Source organism: Nannospalax galili, unplaced genomic scaffold (genome assembly GCF_000622305.1).
Source record: "Nannospalax galili isolate Female #2095 unplaced genomic scaffold, S.galili_v1.0 scaffold312, whole genome shotgun sequence".
Classification (NCBI taxonomy): domain Eukaryota; kingdom Metazoa; phylum Chordata; class Mammalia; order Rodentia; family Spalacidae; genus Nannospalax; species Nannospalax galili.
In genome coordinates, this window is record NW_008335967.1 from 3129096 (window position 1) to 3141569 (window position 12474).

The following is a 12474-nucleotide window of genomic DNA, read 5'->3' on the forward strand; positions in this document are numbered from 1 at the left end:
CGTGTGTAGGTCAGAGGACTAGTGAGAGTTCTAGGTATGGAACTTGGATTGTCAGGCTTAGACAGCAAGGGCTTTTACCCACTGAGCCATCTCAGTGGTCCAGGGATGGATCTTTATAAGCTAAGACTAAAAGCTAGGAAAAAAAAAAATATATATACTTACATTAATTTTTTAAATTATAAAGTCAATAAGTTAAATGATACACAAGGAAAGTACATTTGTAATTCAAGTGCCCAATTTTCCATCTACAATCTGAACTCTTAGATTTAATGAATGAAGGACAAAATGGTGAAAAAGGAAACAAATAATTCACAGAGTAAGTTTAAATGACCAGCAAGAATAGGAGAAGATGCTTAAATTCACTAGTTGTCAAAGAAAAACAAACTAGAATAAATTTTACACTGAGACTAGTAAAAAAAATTGTTATATGCTGGTGAGCTGGAGAGGAAGACAGAATATACTCTGATACTTTACTGGTGAGCTGTGATGTGCTAAAATCCTTTAGGAAAGAAATGCAGCATCTATTAGAATTAAAAGTACAGGTACCATTGATACAGCACAGCGGCTTACTAAGCTCTGTTCAAAGGAAAGAGGCAGGGATAAAGAGAATGCCCATCAGCCATGTAGGAGCTTATTAATTTATGGACTGTATCACACAAAGGAATGCCTTTTCTATCAATAAAAAATGAATTACAACTAAACCAGACAATGTAGGGGGATTCCATAAGACACTCGAATGAAAAAAGATGGTGGAAAGAAGTGTACAAAGTGTGATCTTGTTTTTGAAGAAAGAGTAATAACAAAAGAGTATGTGCCCATGTTCATCTGTGTGGGGTGATGGGAGCCCCGAGAATGCATAAAGAATATATTAAATTAAAATTGAAGACCTTAGTCAAGGGAGGAGGCAGGAAAACCAAACAAAAACAAAACCTCGCTAAAATAAATGGAAATTGATACAGATTCATAGTTTTATATATAATTTTTAATTATTTTATCTTCCTCCTCTTCTTTCTTTCCTTACTTTATTAAAACTTGTCTAAGACTGAAAAATACTTCTTTAAGTTCAAAGCCAGGTTTATTAATAGCATTAGTCTATTACTTTCATTCATTTTCATCTTGCTTTGTCTCACACTTACATAAAATGTTTTGTACCCATCTTGAAATATCAGATCTCTCAGAAATGCAGAGATGCTCACAATCTACTTCCAAGCTCTAGTTCCAGTCCACCTGTGACCAGTCATGTTAATTCCTATGTGAGGAAGCCTTCTGAGATGTCCTGCTCCAACTTTACAGAAGCTAATCTAAGTAGATTTTGAATCTAGTAACTATATCAGTTACTCTTCTGTTGCTGTGATAAAATACTATGACCAAGGCAATTTATAGAAAGAAAAGTTTATTTTGGTTTATAGTTCCACAGGGACGCACCTCCTCCAGCAAGTTCACACTTACCTCCTCCAGCAAGTTCACACTTCCCAAAGATTCCTTGACCTCCCAACCAGTGCCACCAACTGGGGAAAAAGTATACGAATACTTGGGCCTTTGTAGGACGTTTCTCATTCAAACCATTACAGTAATCAACCTTAGAAAAGAACCTTTAAGAGGTTCACAGTGGCAGAAGAAAAAACTTGTTAGATGGTGAGCTGTAGATTAAGGAGTTTAACTATAATGTCAAAGGACTGAGACCCTCTGACCTTCCCTTAGTCAACATATCACTACTGACAGTTGTGTGAGGGTCTCTACATTATATAAAAAATTTTATCCATTTTTGATACAAATTAAAAGAGAGAAAAATAACAAATAACTTAGAAGTAAAGTCATTCTCTGAGACTGAATTTGGAAGAACCAGCATGTAAGAGATGAAATTAAGAATCTATAATAGAGTTCTGCTGAAGAACCTGGTGACTGAAAAGATGCACAAAGTGAGAGGCTGAGGTGAGCTGGCAGCCTCTTTCTCAGCAGAGAGCTGATGACCAAGGAGTCTGTGTCACTAATGTCAACACTGACATTAGTCAGTGGGGGGGGGCACCTTGAGTCCCAGGTCACTAATCTGTTTCTTGGTCTGTGCCCAGAATGATCAAGGAAATGGCTGTTTGAAAAAACTTGAAGGTATCTACCATTAACTCCATCAAGACAACCTTTTTGCTTAGACTGGATGCTAATCCAACACCTGCTGATTGTAGATTTCTTTGCAGGAAGGATACCCTATGAATACTGACCAGCTCCATAGCATATCTTATGGGACAGTTGTATTGTTCTCCGAAAAGGAAAAATTGATAAACCATATTATAAATCAGCATCTGGTCAATATATCCCCTGAATCTCTAAACAACAGCTCTGGGTACCAGTCTTCAATCCAGTTGTATCATATAATGGTTGAGTGAATGGGATTTTCAAATATCCAAAGGAAGACTCTAACTCTTCAGGGTTAGCTTGATGGAAAATCTGACTGTTGCTGGTAATGTGTATAGATGCATGTCCTCTAACAGTGTGGAGCCTAATTGTGGGAACAACATGGAAGCAGCAGAAAAACATCTACCTAAGCTCTGGGCATTGATCTCAGAACTGTTTTGATGTAAATACAGTGAACAGTACAAAAAACAAAAAATACAACTTTTAGTCTATGAATTTGAGGTTCCTAAGCAAAGCAAAACTATGCCATGGGCCACCAAACAAAACTAATTGTCATCTTTGACTAAAATGGAATCAACCAAATATGCTAACTAGCATTCTTCCTATTGGCTGACAAGAATTAGACTTACATATTCCCCTGAAAATATTTAAAACACAAATCTCCTGAGGCAAGCCCATGGCAGGGAAACAAAAAGCTTAGATTATAGTTTAATGAAGTGTAATCATTTAATTAAGTTTAATTAGTCCAACAGCAATGATCACTTACTACCTTGCTGTGCAGGGTGTGGCATGCTTGGGATACCGAGCCAACAGCTCCAGCTCCACAGATCTTAGTCCCACTTGACTTTCAAGGTAAGCTCCTTGAACACCCCTGATACTGGCTTCCTGTGTCTGGTTCATGCCAGTCTGTTTCCTGGGTGGTGTCAATGTCAACCCAGTGGGAAGTCCCGCTCTTTCAGTACTAGCTTTCTCCTTTACTTACCATAATCTTGCTTTGGGGAACAGCATTTGGGGTCACGGAGCTGGACTACCCTCATTTTAGAAATTTCTCAAAGCCCATAAATCCTGTGCTTTTAGCTCTTTGTTCCCTGTTTCCTTACCTGAGGTGGGATCTTGGCATCTCCCTAATGATTATAAAGTAGTAACTAAAATTCCTTTGGTCCAAATATGGCAGATGTCATTATGAGCCCCCAAAGTCTTCCTCAAAGAATTAGAAGAAGTGGGTTTAAAAACTTGTGAAAACAGTCTGGCAAGTATCCAAATTAGCTCCAATGTGTAACCTTAACTATATAAACAGAACAAAGAGGGGCCTGTTGGAGTCAGTGTCTTAAAAGCTTTAGGCTTGGTGTGGAATCCCTGCAGACTGAGCATTTGTGATTCTCAGGAGATGTTGTGCCCACTGTTTTGACATTTTGGAAAGAGAGTGATGTAATTTACTTGTGTTAAGTTCCAAGTGTACTAACATTTATGCATTCTGTAGTTCTGATCTGAAGCCAAAATTTCTAGGTAATTTGAAAAGAGACTGCCCTTAGTGTTCCTGTATGATTCATTTTCAGGTTAAATGGCTTTCCCCCAACTTTCTAAGATCTGTCTAAAGGGGCACTGTGGCTGCTGATTTCGCTAACATCTTTTCTTTTGACTAAATATGTTTGAGAGAATGTTTAAAGCAGACACAGAAACTGTGGCTTATGCAATAATGCCAGCTTACATTTTATTACAAAAAAAGGAAAGGGCAATTTTCTAAGAAATGATGAAGGACCAAATGAGATATCTGTTTTCCTCTTTCCAAGTGGCATCACCTTTTAGAGAAGACAGGTTAGATCTGATATGCTTCTAAGGAGCCTCCCTAGGTGGTTGTGTACTGGTTGAGGGCAGGGATAACCAGCCCAAGAAGAGCAGTGGGGCAGGGCCCCAGCAGTGCTTCCCAGCCTCCACACAACACACCCAGAGTCCAAGTGCTGCCTAGCAGAAGAGACAGGCAAGCAGACATTATCACTCAGCATGCCCCAGGCTAAGCTGATCCCTGGGAATATGTTATGACCTAAGAATCCTGGAGTCTCTAACCTTCCCCTAGCCACCTATCTGTCCCCTTATCCTTAATTACAAATATACACCAACATCAACACTTCACTTAGTGACAGGGTAAGTTCTAAGATATTTGTCATTAGGTTAGGTACTTTTGCTGGGAAATCATCACAGTGTGTGTTTACACAACAGGCATAACTGCAATGTCACTAGAAAAATCATCATTCTATGACAGTGATCGCCTATGTTTCCATTGTTGACCACAACATCGTTACATGGTACATGACTGTACTCTTACTCTTGGTCAAGTTTTGTGTTGGAGGCTGAGTCTTTTCCCTTAGATAATAAGTTGCCCCATCTTCCCTGGTAATATGTTCTCATTGAAAGGAAGAGGAGCCTGTGGGGTGACTGAAGGAAGAAGTGGAAGAGAAAGAAGGGAAGGGAAGCAGGGAAGGAAGAAGACTGTCACCAAGCTGTTCTTTCTTTCCTCTTGAGTTGGTTCATAAACTACTTAACTGAGCCAACACTTTTATAGTCATTTTGATTGTCGGGGCTTAAGTGCTATATGAATGCTAACAGATTTTTAAAAAGTAATAGCAACCCTGTCAACAACCTTATGAGGTAGGCTCTATTAATACCCTCAGTTTTACAGAAAAGTAGTGTCAGAGGAGCTATGGTGAAACCCTAGGTATTTTGGATTCAGGTTCCTACTACTAAATTTTATATTTTTCTGACCCTTATTTTTTTTAAGTTTTAATCTAAACGTTTTATAATTGTGTGAACAATATGTTTTTCCTGTAGGTCATTTAAAAGAAGATAAAGTACAAAAAAGGAAGACAATAGCAACTCAAATAATTGCAAGCATTCAGGATTATGATGTTCATAATCTTCTAATTTGCGTCTCTTTCTATGCTCTTTTCTTATGCATAGAGATCATATTAAATGTACAATTATGTTTCCTAGTTTTCTTTAACATTGTATAATAAGTATTTTTCCAGTGCTCCCTAAACACTTTCCTTAAGCATAATTCAAAGATAGAATTCTAGGCACTCAAATTGCTGGTAGATCTTTCTTCACAGCCTTAGCTATCTTTCATCTTTTTTCTTTTTTTAAAATAGGCATGCTGTCTGTGATGTGTTCAATCAGGAATTCTATCATTTTGTTGTGCACATTCTCCATGCTAGACACCGAAGAGAAGCAAAGAAACGATGGTAAAAATGCCATGGTTCCTGTCCTCAAGGAGTTCAGTAGACTCATATTGCATAAGGATTGAAAAGAAAAAACATCTTAGCTCACCACTCAGACACAGCTACCATTTACACTTAAATGTACGAACTCTCAAATCTATATTCAATGCACAAATAGTTTTAACATCACAATATATATGATTTTATATCTTTCATATCCTGATTTTATTTGACTAAGTCTCATTCTGAAACTGTGACTGCCTAGAACTCACTCTGTAGCCCAGGCTGGCTTCAAACATGTGGCAATCCTCCAGTCTCAACCCTTGGGTTACAGGTGTGAGCCAGTATACTCGGGGGACAGCATCATTTTCTATGTCATTAAGTGATGGTAAAAACCTTTTATTGTTCAAGATGACATCATATAGTTTTCCATTTTATGTATGAAATGCACTTTAATCATTGACCACAATTGTACTTAGTTTTCACATCTTCTTATAATAATCTCTGAAAGTCAAATTTCTATTTCACACAGAATGAACTCATTGAAAGCCCTTAATATTTTTCTATTCATTTTATTAGCATATATTGTCCAAACTAATGGGCTTCACTATGGCATTTTCATACATAATATACATACATAATAGTTTTCATAGATGATATACATATATAATATACTTAGATTATATTCATGTCCTCCTGTCACCCTTCCTTTCCCTGCCTCTTGCTGATCACATTCCTCTTCACTATTGCCTTGTACTTTCATAACCTAAAAAATTGCAATATTTATCTTTCTGAGTCTAGCTTATTTTGCTTAACATGATGATCTCTAGTTCCATCCATTTTGCTGCAGATGACATGGTCTCTCTCTTCTTCATGGCTCAGTAAAGCTCCATTGTATATACACACCACATTTTCTCTGTTCATATGAAGGCACTTAATACTGAAAATTTTTATGTTTACACAAGCTTGAATGTTTTTCACTCCAACCAGTTCAGAAGTACACATCTTAACTGAGCCTTTACTAAAACCACTTATTATGGTAAAAATAAGTCTTTACTAAAGTATTGTATGCCTTCTTAATTTGCATATCTATGAAGCAGTCAAGAGACAAGTTTTTGTAAGATTATTGACTACTATTTTCTGTTTTTAAAAATTTTTTTCTATTAGTATTTTTATGCTGATCTGTAAAATGTCTTACTCTATTAAGGATATCATCATGTTTTGTTAAAGATTTCCAAAATGTTTTCCAATTTGACATTTCCTCTTTAATTGTTCATCATATTTTATATACCAAGATTTTATACCAAGATTATATACCAAGATTGTTTTATATAATCTAATCACTTTCCCTTTATAATTTATATCTTTGTTTTCCCATCAACAAGGGGTTTTATTTTCTCAACATAATACAAAAAATTTCAATCATATAACATTTAAAAAATTATGGTGAAGGCAGTTCTCCTGTCTTAGTTCCCAAATGCTGAGATCAGAGGTGTGAGCTACCACACTGCTTCTTTTTGGAGTCTTTATGAAGATTCTGTTTGCTTGTATTTCCCTTTTTCTAGAAGCTGCTGTGCCTCCCGCCCTCTCTCTTCAGCTTCCAAACCAATAACCTCACATCTAGCTCTGACCCCTTTTCTGCAATTTATCTCCCACTGACTCTTTTCTTCACTCTTCCTGATTTTTCCTTTTGGTGCTAGAGATTGAACCCAAGGCCTTAAGCATGAGAGACAAGGACTCTATCAACATCTATGCCTCCAGCCCCTACTTCTAATGACTTGTGATCACACTGGGCTTACCCAGATAATTCAGGATAATTTTCCCACAAGGCCATTTGATTTAGCTAACTTAATACCACCTGCAACCTTAAGGCCCCTTTTGCAATGCAGCATGATACTCACAGGTTCTGATCTTGAAATGTAGACATATTGGAAAGCCATCATTCTGACCACCACAATATTTGACTGCTCTTGTTTTTGATGAAGTAAGAGCAGCAGTTGGCCCAAAGAAGTATAATGGGTGACCTGAGGTTTCATTTCCTAGTTTCCCATTATACCAATCATCTTCCTACACATCTGTCTGTCCACCAATGAACCCAACCTACTTTCTCTACATATCTCAAAGTAAATTATAAACATTGAATTGTTTATGCATTTTAATGAAAACTATAAACTTCTTCCTAAGTATTTCAACATGAACATTCTACTTTACTTACAATTTTGACAAAAAATTTCAGATAAACTTTATAGAGAAGAAAATGCTCAAATTAAAAGCACGCATTTACTGAATGCATACATCCATGTAACCCAAACCCCTAGTAAGAAATGGAGCATTAGCTTCTATGAGCTTAGCAGTTCTAGACCCACACATAGGAAATCATAAGATACTTATTTTTCGATGCTCTCTTGTATAACTTAATACAATGTCCTTCAGGTCTATCCATACTATCACAAAGAACAGGGTTTCTTTCTTTCTAAAGTCCGAATAAAATTCGTTATATATGTGTATATCTACACATTTTCTTTACCCATTAATTCATTGGTGGACACATATGTTGATTACACATCTTGGCCAGAGTGAATAGTGCTATAAAAAGTATGGGAATGTGGATGTTTCTTCAACACATTGCTTTCATTTCATTTGGATATACCCAGAAGTGAGATTGCCGGATTGTATGGTACCACTGAATTTTTATTTTTTGGAGAATCTCCACACTATTTCCGTAATGGTTACACTCATCTAGATTCTCATCAACATATACAAGGGTTTTCCTTTATCCACATCTGTGTTAACGTTTTGCCATTGGAATAAGATTCCTGACATGAACAACTTAAGGGATGAAGGATGTATTTTTAGCTCAGAGTTCTAGAGTTTTCGGTTCATGGTCACTTGTTTCTAAGGCTGTGGTGAGGCATGGCATCATGACAGAGGGGCATGGTGGAGGGAAACTGTTCACATCATGGCAGCTGTGAAGCAGAGAAAGATGAGAGGAGAGTTCATGAACAGACATACCCTTCAAAGGCACACTCCAGTGTCCTACCTCCCCCAACTAAATCCCACCTCCTAATAGTCCATTCAGATATGAAATCAGAGTCCTCATGATCCAATTATCCCTCCAAAGCCAGTTAGCTGGAAACCAAGTGACTCAACCATGAACCATGGGGAGCATTTTCAGATTCAATCCATTAATATCATGCTAAGCAGCACTTAGCTTTTTCTTTTTCTTTTTTTTTTTTTTTTTGTCTTTTGTATATTATCCGTTCTGACAGGTATGATCTAGTATTTCATTATGGCTTGAATTTGTATTTCCCTGATGATTAGTGATGCTGAGCATTTGTTCATATGACTGTTGGGCATTTTATATGTCTTCTTTTGTGAAATGTCAGTTAGAACCTTTACCCATTAAAAAAATTTTTAATTGAATTTTTGCAATTTTTAAACCATATATTTGATGGTATTTAGATCCCCTCCCCTATTCACGCTTTGCTGAGAGATGTATATGTATGCATAATACAGCCTATAGAGTCTGATTTGTGTCCCCCAAATGTCCCTCAGTGTGGGTTCATCCACTGGGCCCACTGAGAATCCTATCCCTGTAAGATGCTGTCTCTACCCATCTTAGCAAGCCATCAATTGCCAAAATTCCTTAGGTTGGGTTAGGACCTCTTAACCACTTCCCCATGATTATGCTGATATTTTGTCTGGTTTGAGCTTGCACAGGACTTGTACATGCTTTCACCATTGGTGTGAGTTCATATGAGTAAATGACCAGCTGACTGGAAGACTTGATTTCCTTGTGGTCATCCACCCCCTCTGGCTCTTAGAATCTTTCTGCCTCCTTTTCTGCAATGATCCCTGAGCCTAGGGAAGCAGAGGTTTAAAATAGGTCTCCTATTCATGAATAAGCACCCCGTGACCTCTTGTTCTCTGCACATTGGCCGATTGTGGGTTTCTGTGTTAATCACTATCTGCTGCATAAGGAAACTTGTCCGGTGAAGGTTAAGAGATGCATTCATTCTATGTATGAGGTGGCATTGAAGATGTGTCTATCCCTTAGGGTTAAGTATCTCAAAGGCACTTAATCTCTGTGTGTTCCTAGATCTGGAACTCTGTAATAGTCTCCATCTGTTGCAAAACAAAGCTTCTTTGATGCGGGCTGAAAGGTAAATTTACCTATAAATATGAGGATGCATATTTAGAATAAGGCAAGAAATTCTATTGGTCTAGGGATGTGGCAAAAGTTGGGTTTTCACTAGGGTCATGATCTCTCCAGTCTTTGCCTATTTTTAATTTAGACTTTTGGGATTTTATTATTGTTTTGCTAGTGATGTATTGTTAGTCCTTATTTGTTTAGATTTTTAACCCCACGTCAGATCGTGGCTTGCAGATATTTCTCACATTCTATGGATTAGCTTCTGCTGTTGGTCATTTGCCTGCCTGTGCAGCAGCTTCCTACTTTAATGTGTCCCTTCTGTCTATTTCTGTTTCTGTTGCCTGTGGTATGGGATTTACCTCTAAAATAAGCACTGATCCAATCAGTAGTGTAGAGCTTTCCCCTTATGCTGTAATCTAGTAGTTTCAGGTCTTTTTAAGTTTCTTGAGTTGACTTTGTATGTGTTGTGTATGTGTACGTGTGTGTGTATGTGTACGTGTGTGTGTGTGTGTGTGTGTGTGTGTGTGTGTGTGTGTGTGTGTGTGTGTGTAGATTAGAGGTTAGGCTTGGGTCTTCAGAAGCCATTCACCTTGTTTTTGAGACAGCATCTCTCACTGACCTGGGGCTTGCTGATTAGGCCAACAAGTTCCAGGAATCCACCTGTCTCTGCTACTTCAGCACTGAGATTACAGGCACATGCTGCTGTGTCTGGCTTTTTTACACAGGTTCTTGGAATCAAACTCAGGTCCTAGTGCTTACAAAGTAAATGTGTTACTGGCTGAAACAACTCCCTAGCTTTCAAGTTGACTTCTGTATGTAGAATGAGCTAAGGTGCAGTTTCATTGTTCTAAATGTGGCCATAAAATTTTCCTTATACCACTTATTGAAGAGACTGTCATTTCCCCAGTTTGTGTTCTTGGCATCTTTGTGAAAATTTAATTAAACATAAATCTGTGGATTTATTTCTGGATTCTGAATTCTGTTCCATTGGTCTCTTTTATGGCTTGACTGTGCTGTGTGGTTACTGCAGTTTTGTAGGCATATGCTTTTTATTTCTCATGGGCAAATACCTAGACATAAAATTGATGAGCCATTGGACAAGTGTATGTTTTGTTGTAGAAGAACTACCAGAACTTAAAAGAAAAAAATGTTTCTGTTTTATTCCACTTCCACCAACACTTCATGCAAACATGACTTGTAAATCTTTGCTAACTTTTGGTTAGCAAAAACAATATTTTATTAATTCTTTGAGAATATCATATAGTTATCTTGACATATTCACCTCCCTTCCCTATCTCCTCCCAGACCCACCCCTTCCTCCCTACCCATCAAAAGTTGTTTCCTTACTTTCAACTAGCATTGAGTACAATTTGTCCTGCCCATATACTGGGGTATGTGACCATCAACTGGAGGGTGGTCTACCTAGTAAGGGCCACACCCTTAAAGAAAGCTGATTCTCCCACTTGTATAACCTGTCAATTACCAAAACTCCTCAGCTAGGGGCAGAGCTCTGTGTCCACCTCCCCTCTCCACGCTGAGATTTTGTTGGAGTTTGCACAGGTCTGTGCATGCTGTCACGGCACTGTCAGTTCATATGTACACGTTCCCTGTGTTCAGAAAACACTCTTCTTGTATTCATTCACCACTTCCAACTCTCACAATCTTTCTGTCCCACCTTTATCAATGATCTCTGAGACGTGAGAGGAGGGGCTGTGATAGAGATGTCCTATTTAGAGTTGAGTACTTCACAGACCAGTTGTGGAACTTAGGGTTAATCACAATCTACTGCAGAAAAAAAAAAGTTTATCTGATGAGGCTTAAGACTTATAGGTATAATGATCAGTCATTAAGAGTCAGTTTATTAGTACGTCCATTTAGCAGAATAATAGTAACAGATTCTCCCCTAGGGCCAAGATCTGTCTAGTCATAGATATAGATTCTTAACCCCAACAACAGTAACAGATTTGTGTTTTACCTTATGGAGCAGGCCTTTAATCTAAGGTTGGTCCCATGGCATTCATGGCACTATTGCACCAGTGGGTGTGTCTTTAAAGGCTGGTCATTATTGTGGCTCACAGGGTTCACAGCTGGATAAGAATGATGATTACTTTTCTCCTCCAGTAGTGCACATAGCACCTTCCAGGACAATGAAACCTAGCCAGTTAGGGATGAAGCTTCTAGGTCAGTACCAGTTTGATTTCTCCATGTTCTATATGACTCAAGTATATAGTTCCTCAGTAAGAGAGTCTTAATAGCTTTCAAGTTCTGGACAATAACCAAAAGCAATGACAACAGCCAGCAATGTTTGGGGGATCTAAGGGAACTGCCTGGCCAACAACTCAAAAAGAGGTAACCCACCCTGGCACTGGGATTTTTATTTGCTAGCCTGTGGTATCTAGTAGGGGCACTGTCACCCCATTATAAAGTCACTCCTTTAAACTCTTTATATATGTGTGTGTATATATTTTAGGAAGCTTCTACAGAAGTAGGTTTCCATGTAAGTTTTTCAAAAAGTCTTTAGTGTCAGTTACCCCTCCTCACATTTCCTCCACTACCATGCTTCCCATTCCCCTTGCTTCATTTTTCCCATTTACTCCTGTACACCACTGTATTCTAGCTCCACTCTCTTGAAAGCCTCCCCCATGACCCCTTAATAATTTTCTGATCTCCATTGGTATCCCAAATGAAACGCACATATCTAAACAGTTAAAGCTAGCACCCACAAATGAGAGAAAGCATGTGATGTTTTTCTTTCTGGAGCTAGGTTACCCTACTAAGAATGATCATTTCCAGCTCCATTCATTTAACTGCAAATTTCATTTTTTTGTTTTTCTTTATAGCTAACTAATATTCCATGGTGCAAATATGCCATATTTTTGTTATCCATTTGGCAGTTGATGAGCATCTACGCTGTTTCTATTTCCTGTCTCTTGTAAATAGAGCAGCAGTGAACATGGATGATCAAATATCTCCGTACTA